The 13,637-nt window shown below is 36.3% G+C and overlaps 1 protein-coding gene and 1 pseudogene across 4 annotated transcripts in view; one reads left to right on the forward strand and one right to left on the reverse strand.

Annotated features, from left to right (window-relative positions):
- LOC112485773 overlaps nucleotides 1–2,853 on the reverse strand; it is a 7,921-nt pseudogene extending 5,068 nt beyond the window's left edge.
- Nucleotides 1–13,637, forward strand: part of ST6GALNAC3 (ST6 N-acetylgalactosaminide alpha-2,6-sialyltransferase 3) — a 486,754-nt gene that overhangs the window by 252,524 nt on the left and 220,593 nt on the right. The window lies entirely within an intron of this gene.

Genomic DNA, 13,637 nt, shown 5'->3' on the forward strand with positions numbered 1-13,637 from the left:
AACTCCTGGATATGGTCCACAGGGCTCTGTTTTGTCTGGCTCTCCCTGCCTCTCCAACCTCACTTCACAACATGATCTCCTAGCCTTCTTTCAGTCCATCCTTTAAGCATATAGAACAAACTGTTCCCTCTATCTGGGATGCTCTTTTTTCCCTTCTTCACCTACCTACCCTTCAGATATTTGACGTCTCAGATCAATCACCCCTTCATTGAAGAAGCATCTTCTGATCTCCCTAATTAGGTCAAATCTATTATTAAAATTTCTTAGAACAGGTATCCCTAACCCCCAGGCTGTGGACCGGTACTGGTCCAAGGCCTGTTAGGAACCAGGCTGCACAGCAGGAGGTGAGCTGCAGGTAAGCGAGTGAAACTTCATCTGTATTTGCAGCAAATCTCCAGCACCAGCATCACTGTTTCAGCTCCATCTCAGATCATCAGGCATTAGATTCTCATAGGAGCTCTCCTCCCTGATGCCAAAAAGGTTGGGGACCACTGTCTTAGAGCACCATGTTATGAAAACACGTATTGCTATTATAATTTTACATTTATTGTTGATGATATCTGGGAGGGGGGTGGGAGAAGGAGAGTTGCAAGAGATAAAACAAGAGAGACCCTATGGGCCAGATTATGAAGAATTTTTGTTTGTTAAGACATTTTGGACTGTATCTTGGAGGCAATGAGGAGTCATTAGACCATTTGAAGAAGAAAAAAAAGGATCATATTTACATTTGATGTGTTATGATTTGAATTGTGTCCCTCCACCCCATTCATATATTGACTTCTAACCCCAATACTTCAGAATGTGACCTTATTTGGAAATAAAATTATTGTAGATGTAATTAGTTAAGATGAGGCCATATTGAAGTAGAATGGACCCCCAACTCCAATATGATGAGTGTCCTTCTTTTTAAAACTGCCATATGAAGAGATAGACATGCGTTCAGGGAGACTGCCATGTGAAGATTGGAGTTATGATGCCACAAGCCAAGGAACTACTAGAAGGTACGAGAGACACTTGAAACAGATCCTTTCCTTGCTCCTTCAGAGGAAGAATGGCTTGAATTCACCTTAAAATCACCACCTTAATTTCAGACTTCCAACCTCTAGCACTGCAAGACAATAAATTTCTGTCATTTAGGTTACTTAGTTTGTGGTACTTTGTTACAGCAGACCTAACAAACACATGTACTAAGCATAAATCTGACTGCATTGTGGAGAATGGTTTGGAAGTGTGCAAAACCGGATATGGTGTGACAATTTGGGGCTATTAAAATAAGAAATGATAGTGACTGTGGGAAAGATTAGAGCGCTAATTCATAAGGAGAATCAATTGGGATGGGTGAATGGTTGGACTTGAATCGTTGAGAAAAGAAAAGCTTGAGAAATGATGGAGGATTTCTAGTCCCAGTTATTGGTTGATGACTCCCAAATGTACATCTTTAGCTAAGACTTTTCTCCAGTCTTCTTGCAGATTCTCATATCCAAATGCCAGGTTAGCTCCACTGGATTTTCCACAGCCACTTTGATGAACATTTGAATAAATAAATTAATTACTAATTATTAATAAGGTTTACCATGTAGATGAAAGAGGAGAGACTTGATATGTTACTTCTCCAACTAATTGTTTGGTAAAGGGGGACAACTTTCATTCTACCTAAGAAAGAACTTTTAATCAGCCAGAACTCCCCAAAATGGAATGGATATTCTTGGGAGGTAGATTTTTATCTCTGAAGTCTTTAAGCACTGTCTAAATGACAATATGACTATTACTTCAGGCTTTTTGTCTCTTTTGCATTCCTATAGCCCTTTGTTTATAGCTCTCACATTGTTCTCTTTACTTTCTAATTATATACAGGCCTAGCTATCATCCTCGTTGTTATAAGATCTCTAAGAGCAAAGACTATACTTTGTTCAATTTGCCAGTACCTGTAGCCTAACACTAAGCTGTGTAACTTAATAACTGCTGCTCTGTTGAGAATGAACAAGTTTGGGCCTGATTTCATATATTCTCTACCCCAGCTATTTCTTACAATAGCTTAATAATAAATATACTTGTCTATTTCCTTGCTTAATAATAAAAATACAGCGTTGAGATGAAATATTTCTGGTAGCTAATCAATATTCCTGTTATCAATTATCCATGCAAGATTATATTAGGCATTAATTTGATGCCATGCTCTGCAGTGTATAGTATGTGTGTTGTGCAAAGGCGTAATTGCTTGTGTTCATACATAATAAGTAGGTTAGGGAATTTGCCTGATGGTATATCTTAGTTATTAATAGTGATCGTCAAGTGTACATTTCAAGTTTAGAACCTCATTGGTCTTCTGGGAGTCAGCATCTCAATTTCAAGGAAAATTTAAACCTTTTTTTTCATGTACTCCTGTTCATTTAATCCTTTCAAAACAGGAAATTTTATGTCTAAGAAAAAAGAGCTAGAGGCTAATTAAAGGACTCATGGCAAGGGTTTCATGGCCCTCTGATTTCTCTGCAAGTGAGTGATGAATTAAATGTAAATGAGTCGGAAACATACCTTCAGGTTTTTTTAATTATGGTGAAAAATATGTAACATGAAATTTACCATTTTAACCAGTTTTAAATGTACCGTTCAGTAGTGTTAAGTACATTCATGCTATTGTGCAACAGATCTCCAGAACCTTTTTATTTTGCAAAACTGAAACTCTATACCAGCCAAAGGACAACTCCCTAGTCTCCTCCTCCCCGGGCCCCTCGTAACCACCACTCTACTTTCTGTTTCTACGAATTTGACTACTTTAGATATCTCATATAAGTAAAATCATACAGTATTGGCTTTTTGTGACTTGGTTATTACACTTACCATAATGTCCTCCATGTTTATTCATGTTGTAGCATGTGACAGGATTTCTTTCCTTTCTAAGGCTGAATAATATTTCAGTATATGCATATACCGCATTTTGTTCATCTATTCATCTGACAATGGACATTTGGATTGCTTCCACTTCTCGGTTATTATATTTTTAATCTACGTGTACTTGAAAATATAAAGTTCTTAGATCTGTTTTTAATTCTCTCTCTAAAATGAAAGAAGAATATTTTAATACACTTTAAAAATTCTCAAAAAAAATATTGGTCACTTAAGCCTCCTTACTTAAAATCGTGATTCTCTGACAATAATGGTATCAAATATTTCTTTAGGAAAAAAATTCTGTGGAACTCAGTGTGAGGAACATTTAAAACTCTGAAAACAGATATTGGACAGGTGGGTGAATAGGTATGGAAATAAATAACTCTTGAACTCCTGAGGGATTAAGAAAACTTTGGAAAGAATTATTAAGACAAACTCATCCTTTTAAAAAAAATTCTTTAAAAATTAATTTTCTTCTCACACTTATTGAAAATAAAGCTATTATTTTTCAGCACTACAATGAGTAGAATCTTCTGTAATATCTTAAATACTTTAATGACCTAAGAGTCTGTGGCTCAGAGGTTTGTGCCAGTGAAAATAGTGTGTCATTCACATAATTAAGGTCTTTTCAAAGAAGAGTTCTCAAGAGCTTTGAGTATGTATATGACAGTAGGTTCTAGAATTTTTTAAAAATAATGACAAGCGTAGTCTCTTTATTTTCCCATGTTCTGAAATTCATAAGCAGAGCCATTTACACTCTCTATAATTTTCTGAAGATTAGGTTCATTAGTTTAATTCATGTTATCATTCTTTTATCATCTACATGGGTGTATGCTTCTGTAAATATAATCTACTTTCACTTGCTTTCTCTCAGATCTTTATTTTATCCACAATCCCTGGCAAAACATATATGTTACTTGTGAAATTACAGAATTGCCAGCATAGGAAAAAGCTATTGCTTTACTACTTTAAACCAAGACCCTCCTATTTTTCTTTTCACATTGGATGGTTTCATTATTTTCAGAATTAACTTCTTGAATTCTTTTTCTTTAAGCTGGTGCATAATCCTTTTCAGAATTCCTTACACTTATGCCATGTTTTCTTTATAAATCAATCTATGCATGAAATATTAAATTTTTTACCCAGTTTAATTTTCTCCAGTGCACCTTGTTTTTTCAAAGCAGACAAGAAATTTGTGAATTCAAGTCCATGATCTGCTTTTAAAAACCTAATCTGATTGACCCCTCCAAAATTCTTTTCCCCTGACTTTTAATTTAACTTCTAAAATGAGTTATCTACTATTTATACTATTAGATATTTGAAATTAGTTCTTAAGTGCGAAAAATGTTCATAATCAATTCCAGTTGATTTCTGAATTTGTTGAAACATCACCTGTGAGGTTTTACTCCCATGGATTATCTCCTTACTGAAAGAAGTAAATGATAAGAATAAGAAAAAGTATAGGAACACAGGTTGCAAAATGACTATCATGCATCATGATCTTTCTCTCATTTTGAACATTCTACTTCTTTAGAAGTTCTAGGTCCTTCCCTATTTGGCTTGATATTTTCTGTGATTGTGGATATAAAATGATTAAACAGAACTGGGCAGGTATCAAGGTGCCCTGATGTCATAACTTGAAATCAATCACATAACTTGAAATCACTTTTTCTCCCAAGTGAAAACTGCCTCCCACATCCCTGGTCTGGTAGAAAATACAGGTACTGAAAACTATAGCAGATAAATAGTACTATTGCTAGGCATAAGATTTGAAAGCCAGCATTTTGCAGAGAAAATTGGAATAAACAAAGCCCCATAGAAATACAGTTAATTAAATTTCTATTATATGAGGGATGGAGAAGTCTTTATAGTAAGTATTAAATATTCTGACATAAAGAACTGACAATTCTATCAGAACAGTATTGGAAAATGACAGTGTAGGACTCTGAGGCAGAGAATCAGTGGGACTGCAGAATCTAGACAAAGAAAGGCAGAACGAGATATAAACTACATCAGAAAAGAGAACATTCTGTGAGTGATACCTGGCTAATTCTTTAGTGTGAAGGAATGGAGGTCGATATCAGAAACATATGCCTCATAATTCCTGCAATTATGATTGTTAACTAAAAAGTAAACTACATATAAAATTTTCATGCCATAGTATTAATCTAGTCATTATTAGTTTTCCCTTTTCATTTATACAGGAAGTAAACATATATTGAGGACCTGTACATGTCTCAGCCTCTGACTTAAAATGGTAAAATGAAAACAAATTTGCCCTCAAGGATCTTACCAGTTACATTTTGCAACTTGTATTATTGTATTTATTCTTATTATTATCATTTGCTTCTTATTATTATTACTTCTTGTATTTATTCTTCTTATTATCATTTACTTCTTATAAGGAAGATGGCAGGCAAGAAAGAATACTGTGTGATAGGTACAGTGCACTATGAGAACAGGGAGTTGGGATATTTATCTCAGTCCTTATGGGCAAAGAAAATACATGTAACTAAGAACAGAGGGTAGGAGAGAAGGTTCCAGACAGAAGCATGTACTAAATTTTGAATGAGGCAAAAGTTCCGTGAATCTTTTATTGTCATTAGAAAACCCCAAAGTAAAGATCTCCTGTATATATGTTATAGATAGCTCCTTGGACTGAATGAATGTCATGTGTGATTTCTGTCAAGAACTGATGGTGTGGCCAGCCTGCGTGTCACTCATTTAGCATTTTCTTTAAGAGGGCTTGTCATATAGCTTGTCAGATACTGTGTTTATTCCACATGTTGCTGGAAATTTGAGGTTGTAATGTAGAAACAATCTTAGCAGCATACAGTGAGTTAGCACCTTCCAGTAACTTGGGAAAAAATTCTCCTATAAAAAGGCTCCATAAAGCACAAATATAAAAACATGCCACAAAAGTACCTCTTCCTTCCATAGTGCTTAGAGGGGCTATTGCTGTGTGTTTGACTTGTAAAGTGCACAGAAAAGTGTACCTGTCAACTCATTCCATTATGTTTTATACTCCTGTCCAATCCAACACCAGAATAATGCTGAAGGAAGTTCACCGGAGAATGTTTACCACTTTGCCAGTTGTCCTCTATGATATAGTCCAGGAGTTAGCTTTTTTTTTTTTTTCCAGTAATGGTCTAGGTAATAAGTATTTTAAACTTGCTGCAGTCTCTGTCACAATTAAATTGTAGCATCATACCAGCTATGGAAAGTATACAAATGAATGAACATGGCTGTGTTCCATAAAAATTGATTTACTAACAGAAGCAGTGGCCCATAGGCTATAGTTTGCTGACTCTTGCTCACAGCAGTTCTCTAAGACACGGTGTCTGGACCCTTCCACATACGATTGCTATGGCCTGGAATGCTCCTCCTACCTCTCTCTGCCTGGCTAGATTTTAGTTATTCTTCAGCTTACAGCGTAGAGATCACTCCTTCAAGGAAGAAGCCCTCACTGATGCCCGAAATCCAGGTTGTATGCACCTCGAGTGCTCCCACAGCACTGCACACCTTCCTGTCTAGAGCACTGACTGATCTCCAGTTGCCTGGAGACTTGTCTCCACTCTTGTTCACTCCAGACTGTGAGCTCTGTGAGGGCAGAAACCTGCTTGCTTTTTCTCCCCATTGTATGCTTAGCACCTAATAAATGTGCCTAGGACAGAGGAGAGGCTTAACAAATACTTGTTTAATACTTAATGAATGAAATCATTTATCCCTCTCTGACTTTGTTAGAATCGTCAAGTCAAGCAGGTGAAATTTATTTATAGCTTTATAGTTTATATGCCATGTCATCATTTTTAGTAACCATATTGTAACAAAGCAAAAGTTTAATCATATCTTGGTTCCAGTAGCATTCAGAGGGCTGTGGAAAGCAATAGTCTTTGTGTTTATTTAGTTACGTGCCATTTGGGCAATCTGTGACCACTAAAAGTTTTGTCCCTCTCATCCTGTCCTCTCCCCAACTATTCTTCTACTGAAGTGGAGGATAGCACCCCTCTGTCCGCTCAGTATCTTAAACTCTTTTTAGAGGGGGTCTCACTAAGCACTGTGCTGTCTGTTCCCCAGTGTTTTACAGAATTTTTAGTAAACTATCTCCTTCCTTTTTATTATAGCTCATTATCTCCCTAGAGCCAAATAAATCTATTTGACTTATAAGACTAGCCTAGAGTTACATCAGATGTAATCAGAGTAACTCTTCCCTTCACCAAGTCCACGGCTCTATTACTGGGTCCAAATCGTGGAGTTTAGCCCATGGGAAGAATTATTTCCCCGGAAGCTTCTCTATCCATTATAGGCGTACACTTCAGACATCACTTTGAATCCTAGACAAAGCAAGCTGGGACTTTGGCCACAGAAGGATCTCTTTTTCTCTTCTGCTTGCAGGAAGAACAAATAATAGCAGATACTTCCATGGAGCTCATTATGCACCAGGCATTTACTATCTTTAAGCTATATACAGAAAGTAACGTTCACAAAAATTTTATTGCAGTTTATTTTACCAAAGAAAAAACTATAGCACAGAGAAATGAGCTACATTGTCCAAGGTCACACAGCTAGTAATTGTGGAGCTAAGAGTTGAACTTGGACAATCTGATATCAATACATTAAATCATTTTACTGATGCAGTGATCGCTCATCTCCTGTCCCCTACCCACCTCCATGCCTGTTTTTTTGTAGCATATATAGCCTCCATTCTATCCATTTCTCTTTTAGAATCTCAGAAAATAAGAATGCAACAGGGGCAGGAAAAAAGAGTAGAAGGAGAGGCTGGCACTGGAGTGGAAGTATTCAGAGACCATGTTAGATATTAAGCAGTTCTATCTCTACGTAGGTAGAAAATTTCGAATCCAGAATATTGTGATCCTTGAGAATCTTGGGAGAAATGAAAATGACCTTGAATAGCTGTGCTGCTTTCTCTCTTCAGAAAGCTAGCTTGGAACACTGAAAAGATGTTCTTATTCATTAAATGTTTTTCACTGAGTCTAAAGTAGAGTTTTAGACACAAATAGATGTTTTTCCTAAAATTGAAATCAATTTGTGACATAATGTAGAGAATATAATGCCTGTTGCTGCTTTTCCTGGTGACAATGCAGCATTCACCAAGCATGAGAGACTTAGCCACCCTGTTGAACTAGGTGTTTCCTTCATCTCTACAGTGGTAATGCATGCAATGATTCACACCATTCTTTGTTGCAAATAAAAATTAGTCAATTAGTAATAATCGGCTTCCTTGTGACACAAGAACTGGCCACTGTGGGTCTGAAGATATCAGCTCCCAGTTATTTTGTGAAAACCAGCCTCATTCCAGAGTTGATTAAATCAGCATAAACATAACTTTCACACTTTTTGATGTAAAAATCTTTCTTTTTCTTTCCAAACTTTTGCCTTTTTCTATTTTTCTATTTTCGTCTTCAGTGGTTAATTTTTACTTGAAAAGATCATTCTTTTTATAGGACCAGACTAAATCATGCTCTTTCTGACCTAAAGCGACTTTTTTTTCATAAACTCATAAGCATTAAAATATTTTTTACAAAGTCACCAAAAGTTACTTGTTCAGAGGTACCTGAAGTCAATATAGCAATAAATTGAGATATCAGATTCTTTGTTCTCTTTTTTTTCTAAAATTATTGTGGATAAGGTAAACAATCACTTTTTGGCCCTAGAAACTGATTTAAATAGAGAATAGAAAATATTTTTTAAAAGGTTTTTTCTCACTGTTAAAGTCAGTGTCTTACTGTGTAATGAATCCATTTACCCAAGCAGCCATGTATCCATCTACACATTCACCCATTCAGTCATCTATCCATCCATCCATTCTGTATTTTCAACCACCCTGACCTATTTTATCTTTCTTCTTTATTTTTCTCTTTGCACTTGTAATCTTCTACTATTCTATTCAACTTACCTGTAATCGCTTTGGCAGCACATATACTAAAATACACAACTTACGTATCTTGTTTATTGTTGATTCATGCTTTAGAATGTAAATTCTATTAGGTCAGAAATGCTAGTCTACTTTGTTCATAACACTTGGAACAGTATCTGGCTATAATTAATAATAAATGTGAGGGATGTTAAGTGAATTTTTATTAGATAAATATTTATCATCTACTACTTTTCAAAGTACTGGACTGAGAGCCCAGAAGGATGTAAGATAAAACAGATATGAATTTTACTGTCAAGGAGATTCCAGGATAATAAAGCCATTGCCAAAATATATCCTTTAAACACTGTCACTCACTATACAGGGACAATTAGTTGTTTCCATATGAGAAATGAAGCAGAAGTGCTATTTATAGTTCTTTCTGAGAGAATGGCTCCCCTGAGGAAAATATGCTATGGACATTGAGCAAGGGGAAGGATTTGGAAATGGGGGGTGGGGTTACAGTAGAAAGGCATTCTAGAGAAAAGTCATAGTAGGAATTAACACGTGTGAGTGGGAAGCACAAGATATATAGACTATGGAAAAGCAAGTATTTCAGGTTAGGGGAGACTTGAAGACCAGCAAGGTAGTAATGGAAGATTTATTTGGAAAGAGCGATTGGGTCAAATCATGGAGAATTTTGATGTCACTTGTTGGCAGTGGTGAGTCCAAAATTCTTTTTCTCTGGTATCTGAACTTCATCTCCCCTTCATTATAACTTCCAAGTGACAGTATTTTGTGCTTCAGCAATTTGGCCAACCCAGTTTCTAGAGCCTGGAAGGAATCTTGTGCGAAATGCAGATTTAATCTTTGATCTACATTTTGTAGGTCGACAAGCCACTAGGCAATAATTGCATGGCTCACAAGGATGATGTTTTTGAATAATTTGTCTGATAAATTAGTAACAAACGAGCTTTCACCACTGAGCCTCTCACTATCCCTGCTCCTGCTTTGCAGTAGGAAGCTATGAATTGTCCCCAGTTCCAAGAGATTCCTACAAAGTTGATGTGGAGTATGGATTTCTACTTTCACAAGTATTTCAGCCCTGGAACTGTGTAATAATAGAAAGTATTTTCTACTCCTAGTTATCATTTAGGGAGGACACCAAAAAAGTGTTTTTATCTAGGCATGTGAGCCTGTCGAGTGTGCCCTTGTTCCATAAGTGTACTTTGGCACCAAGAAGTAGAGACAGCAGCTTTCAAGTGACAAGAAGCAGACTGATGAAGAGCTCTCCATGAGCAGACAGTACTAAAGCTGCTTGCATAGTCGTTGCCTAACAGTTTGGGGGTTTTAGTGGAAAAATTTACAATTTTGGTTGTTTGGGTAGAATTTATCAGTTCCTCCATTTCCAATTCATTTTCCTCTAAGTTCCTTCCCTCTCAGTTCATGCCACCACTGTCCTATTTTCCCAGGTACTCAGATTTGAAACTTCAGTGCCATTACAAAACTAGTAATAACATATTTTATTCGAAATCAGCTTAAGTAATTTATTTATTATTTTTTTTGTTTTTTAAATCGAATTAGCACTGAAGGCCAGAGCTAATTTCCATGGCATGAACATTTGTCTTTCAGTTCATCTTCTTCCATTATTTTCACCTCCTTTCTCTTGAATACTGTCTGAAATGTGGAAAATAACGAATGTTAATCCATGAATTGGTGGTGTAAGAGTGTCAACTTTCACATTTTGCTGTATGTAGCAAAGCTACCTCTTCATGGAAGCGATCAGTCATTTTGCCGGCAACTTCCCTGATCATACCAGCCAGACGTGCTCCTTACCTCCTCTAGCTTACTATACTAATAAAAAAATTATAACAGGAATGACACTATACTTATTTTGTACCACTCTATAGCTATAATGACAATGACTTTGAAGTATTATTGTTCGTTGAAAGAGCTCAGATTTGTGGCCAGGCAAACCTGGGTTCAAATTATGACTCTACTGCCTACTCGATAGCCTGGGGGCATATCACTTGAAATAACTGGGGCTGTTTTCTCATCTATAAGATAGCGATAATAATACTACCTTTCAGGGTTGTTGGGGGGTGGTAAATAATGTAATATATATAAGGCGCAGAGCATGAGGCCTGGTAAATGGGTATCAATAGAAGTTATTACTATTGTTTTATTAAAAGTAAAATGGAAGATTCTTAAAGACAAGTGCATCTTATATATCCTTCAAGGATAGTGTTTTTCATAAGCAAAGGGGATGTGTATGGGCTGGGGGTAAGGCGTGAGCCCTGAACCGTGGAGGCTTTCTTTGCCTTTTGCCATTTATTTTAATGGATTTTCTTTACTATCCTGCCTCCTGGTAATGAGCACAGGGAAAAGGCAACTCACTTGTTACAGGCAAGTCATTTTTGTCTCTAGACCATGAGTATCTGTTTGCAGGGATGCAATCTAGGATAGCTAAATGTTGCTTTGTTTTCCAAAATCAAGTGAAGGCAAACAAATGTAGATTTGACATCCAAAAGCCCTTTCAAGAAAGAGGGTCGCATGTTTTCATTTCTCCAAAAGCATTCTAGAACCTGAAAAATGTGTTTCCTTACCATTTCCCATCTCCAGCATTCTTTTTTCTGGTACCTGGAGAAGATTACATTGAGACATGAAGGAGCACTCCAGGGTGCCCATTGCCTGTGGTTCCGGGGCCACTGCTGAATTTCTAAGTTCTTTCTTCTGTGATTTATGTATCCTATGGTTTGACTACCACCAGTAGTTAGAGAGAAGGAAAGCTCACACATTTTGTAGTGAGCCAAGGTAAAAAAAGAACTCTTTTTTCAAGGTAATAATAACTCTTAGCACTTATATAGGGCTTTTTATCTTCAAAGGGCTTTCCAAACATTAGCTAATTAAGAAGTCTGCTCAATGTGCAGCAGCTGTTGAAAAAATAAATGGGATGCTTGGATGTATTAAAAAAGGGAGCAAAATCATGAGGACATCCTATATCAAGCAGCTGTGGTGCTCTGTCTAATTTGTTTGTTTCACCTGGTGTAATAGATCAAACGTTAAAATAGTCCTGCCGTGCAGAGTAATAATGGTTAGGGATAAGGCAGAGCTTGCACATAATGGTATATTGCAAGGGGTAAAGAATATTTACCTGAAGAGAGAAAGCTTCATCATCTAACCTTTATTAAACTTTCATAATCATAGGCACATGCAACACTAATGAAATAGACATCTGACATGCAAACACAGATGTTCTGAGGAAAACCATTGACACGAACAGGCATTCTCATTCATTCAAATCCACTCAACAAATATGTTTGAACACTTACTAGACAGTGGAGAAACATTTAAAAATTACATGGGAACAATATTAAAACAGTTGTAGATCTGTCATTGTAGGTCATTTACCTGTTGTACCTTAATTTACACTAATAATAACACATATGCGCACACACATAATCAATTCAATCAGCACTTTTTTTGGTTGATGCATTGGCAGAAATGAGCTAACATCTCAATACTCGAGCTGAGCTGTGACTTTAGTTATAAAAACAAACTAACCGACAAATGTTTTTTGTTGTGGTTTTGTGCAATAGGCACCGGGAGGTGGCCAGCATTTTTTATTCTTGTTAATCGTAACAAAATTCTGTTTAAAGTTTCTATTTGTGAGATTGCAAATTACACAGAGATGGTGGTGTAGGGGGGTGGTACATGAAGAGAAAAGGGAGAGGAATCATATGATGTCAAAATATGAGTGCCTGCTTCCCTTCAGTGTAAACACCATGCTATTTATACATGTGTATAAACCTGCAAGGACTGTTAGAGCACCTAACTTCCATTGTACACAAAGAGAAAGAGTAATTATACTTTTTATTAAGCTGCTTATTAAAATGAGGTTGTAAGAAAATAGTTTTTTTTCATTCAGGGAGGATAAGTCATGGAAAAGCTGGCAGCAGGTGAATAAAGAAGTGAGGGTATTCTAGATATTGAGAGAAAATATAGAACAAACATATTCATAACATAGAGAAAAATGTCTGCAGAAAATTATAAATAAGTTCACTTTTGCTAAGGAAATGTTATCAGCCTACGAATAGAGTAAAATAACAATGAGAAGCTGAGTGATGCAAAGTCAGGGACATGGTTACAAAGATAAATAAACATCTGATCAGCATCAGCTAACTGTGAAGTAATTGGAAGGTCTAGGCCTGGATCCCAGGAGCCCAGGACCAAGGGTAGTTTTTTGAGGCTATGTGAATGGGGTAGGACTGCTTAGAAATGGTTAGAAAAAATCAATCTGGTGATCACTAGAACATTGGTTCTAATAGGAACTACTTGGAAATAAAATAAATTTCTGTTTTTTTGTTGGATTATTTTTCTGTGAAGAAAGGGTTGATTAAATAAATGAGACTTTATTCACAGGATGGAACCATGCAGCTATGAAAAACAAAGAGCTCTATCACTACTGAAAGCTCAAAGATAAATTGATAAAACAATGTGGGGAAAACGTGTTTATTGTGTTAAAATTTGTGTGAAAACTACAAATCTATATGTGTGTGCGCATTCATACATATTTACACGCAAAGAGACTATAGATTATCTCTAGAAGGATATGTAAGAAAATAACCACAGCGGTTACTTCTAGGGAAGACAGTGGAGGGATTGGGAGATATAAATAGATGGGAGACTTCCTTTTAAGTGTCTATTTCCTCCTCCACTTTTTTTCTCCTCCTCCACTTTAAAAAAAAAAAATTTTTTTTTTTTTTGAGATAATTGTAGAGTCATATAGTTGTAAGAAATAATACAGAGATCCTATAAACCCCTCACCCAGTTTCCTACATTGGTAACATCTTGCCACTGGAGAATGATCGTTTAA

Source organism: Pteropus alecto, unplaced genomic scaffold (assembly GCF_000325575.1).
Source record: "Pteropus alecto unplaced genomic scaffold, ASM32557v1 scaffold25, whole genome shotgun sequence".
Classification (NCBI taxonomy): domain Eukaryota; kingdom Metazoa; phylum Chordata; class Mammalia; order Chiroptera; family Pteropodidae; genus Pteropus; species Pteropus alecto.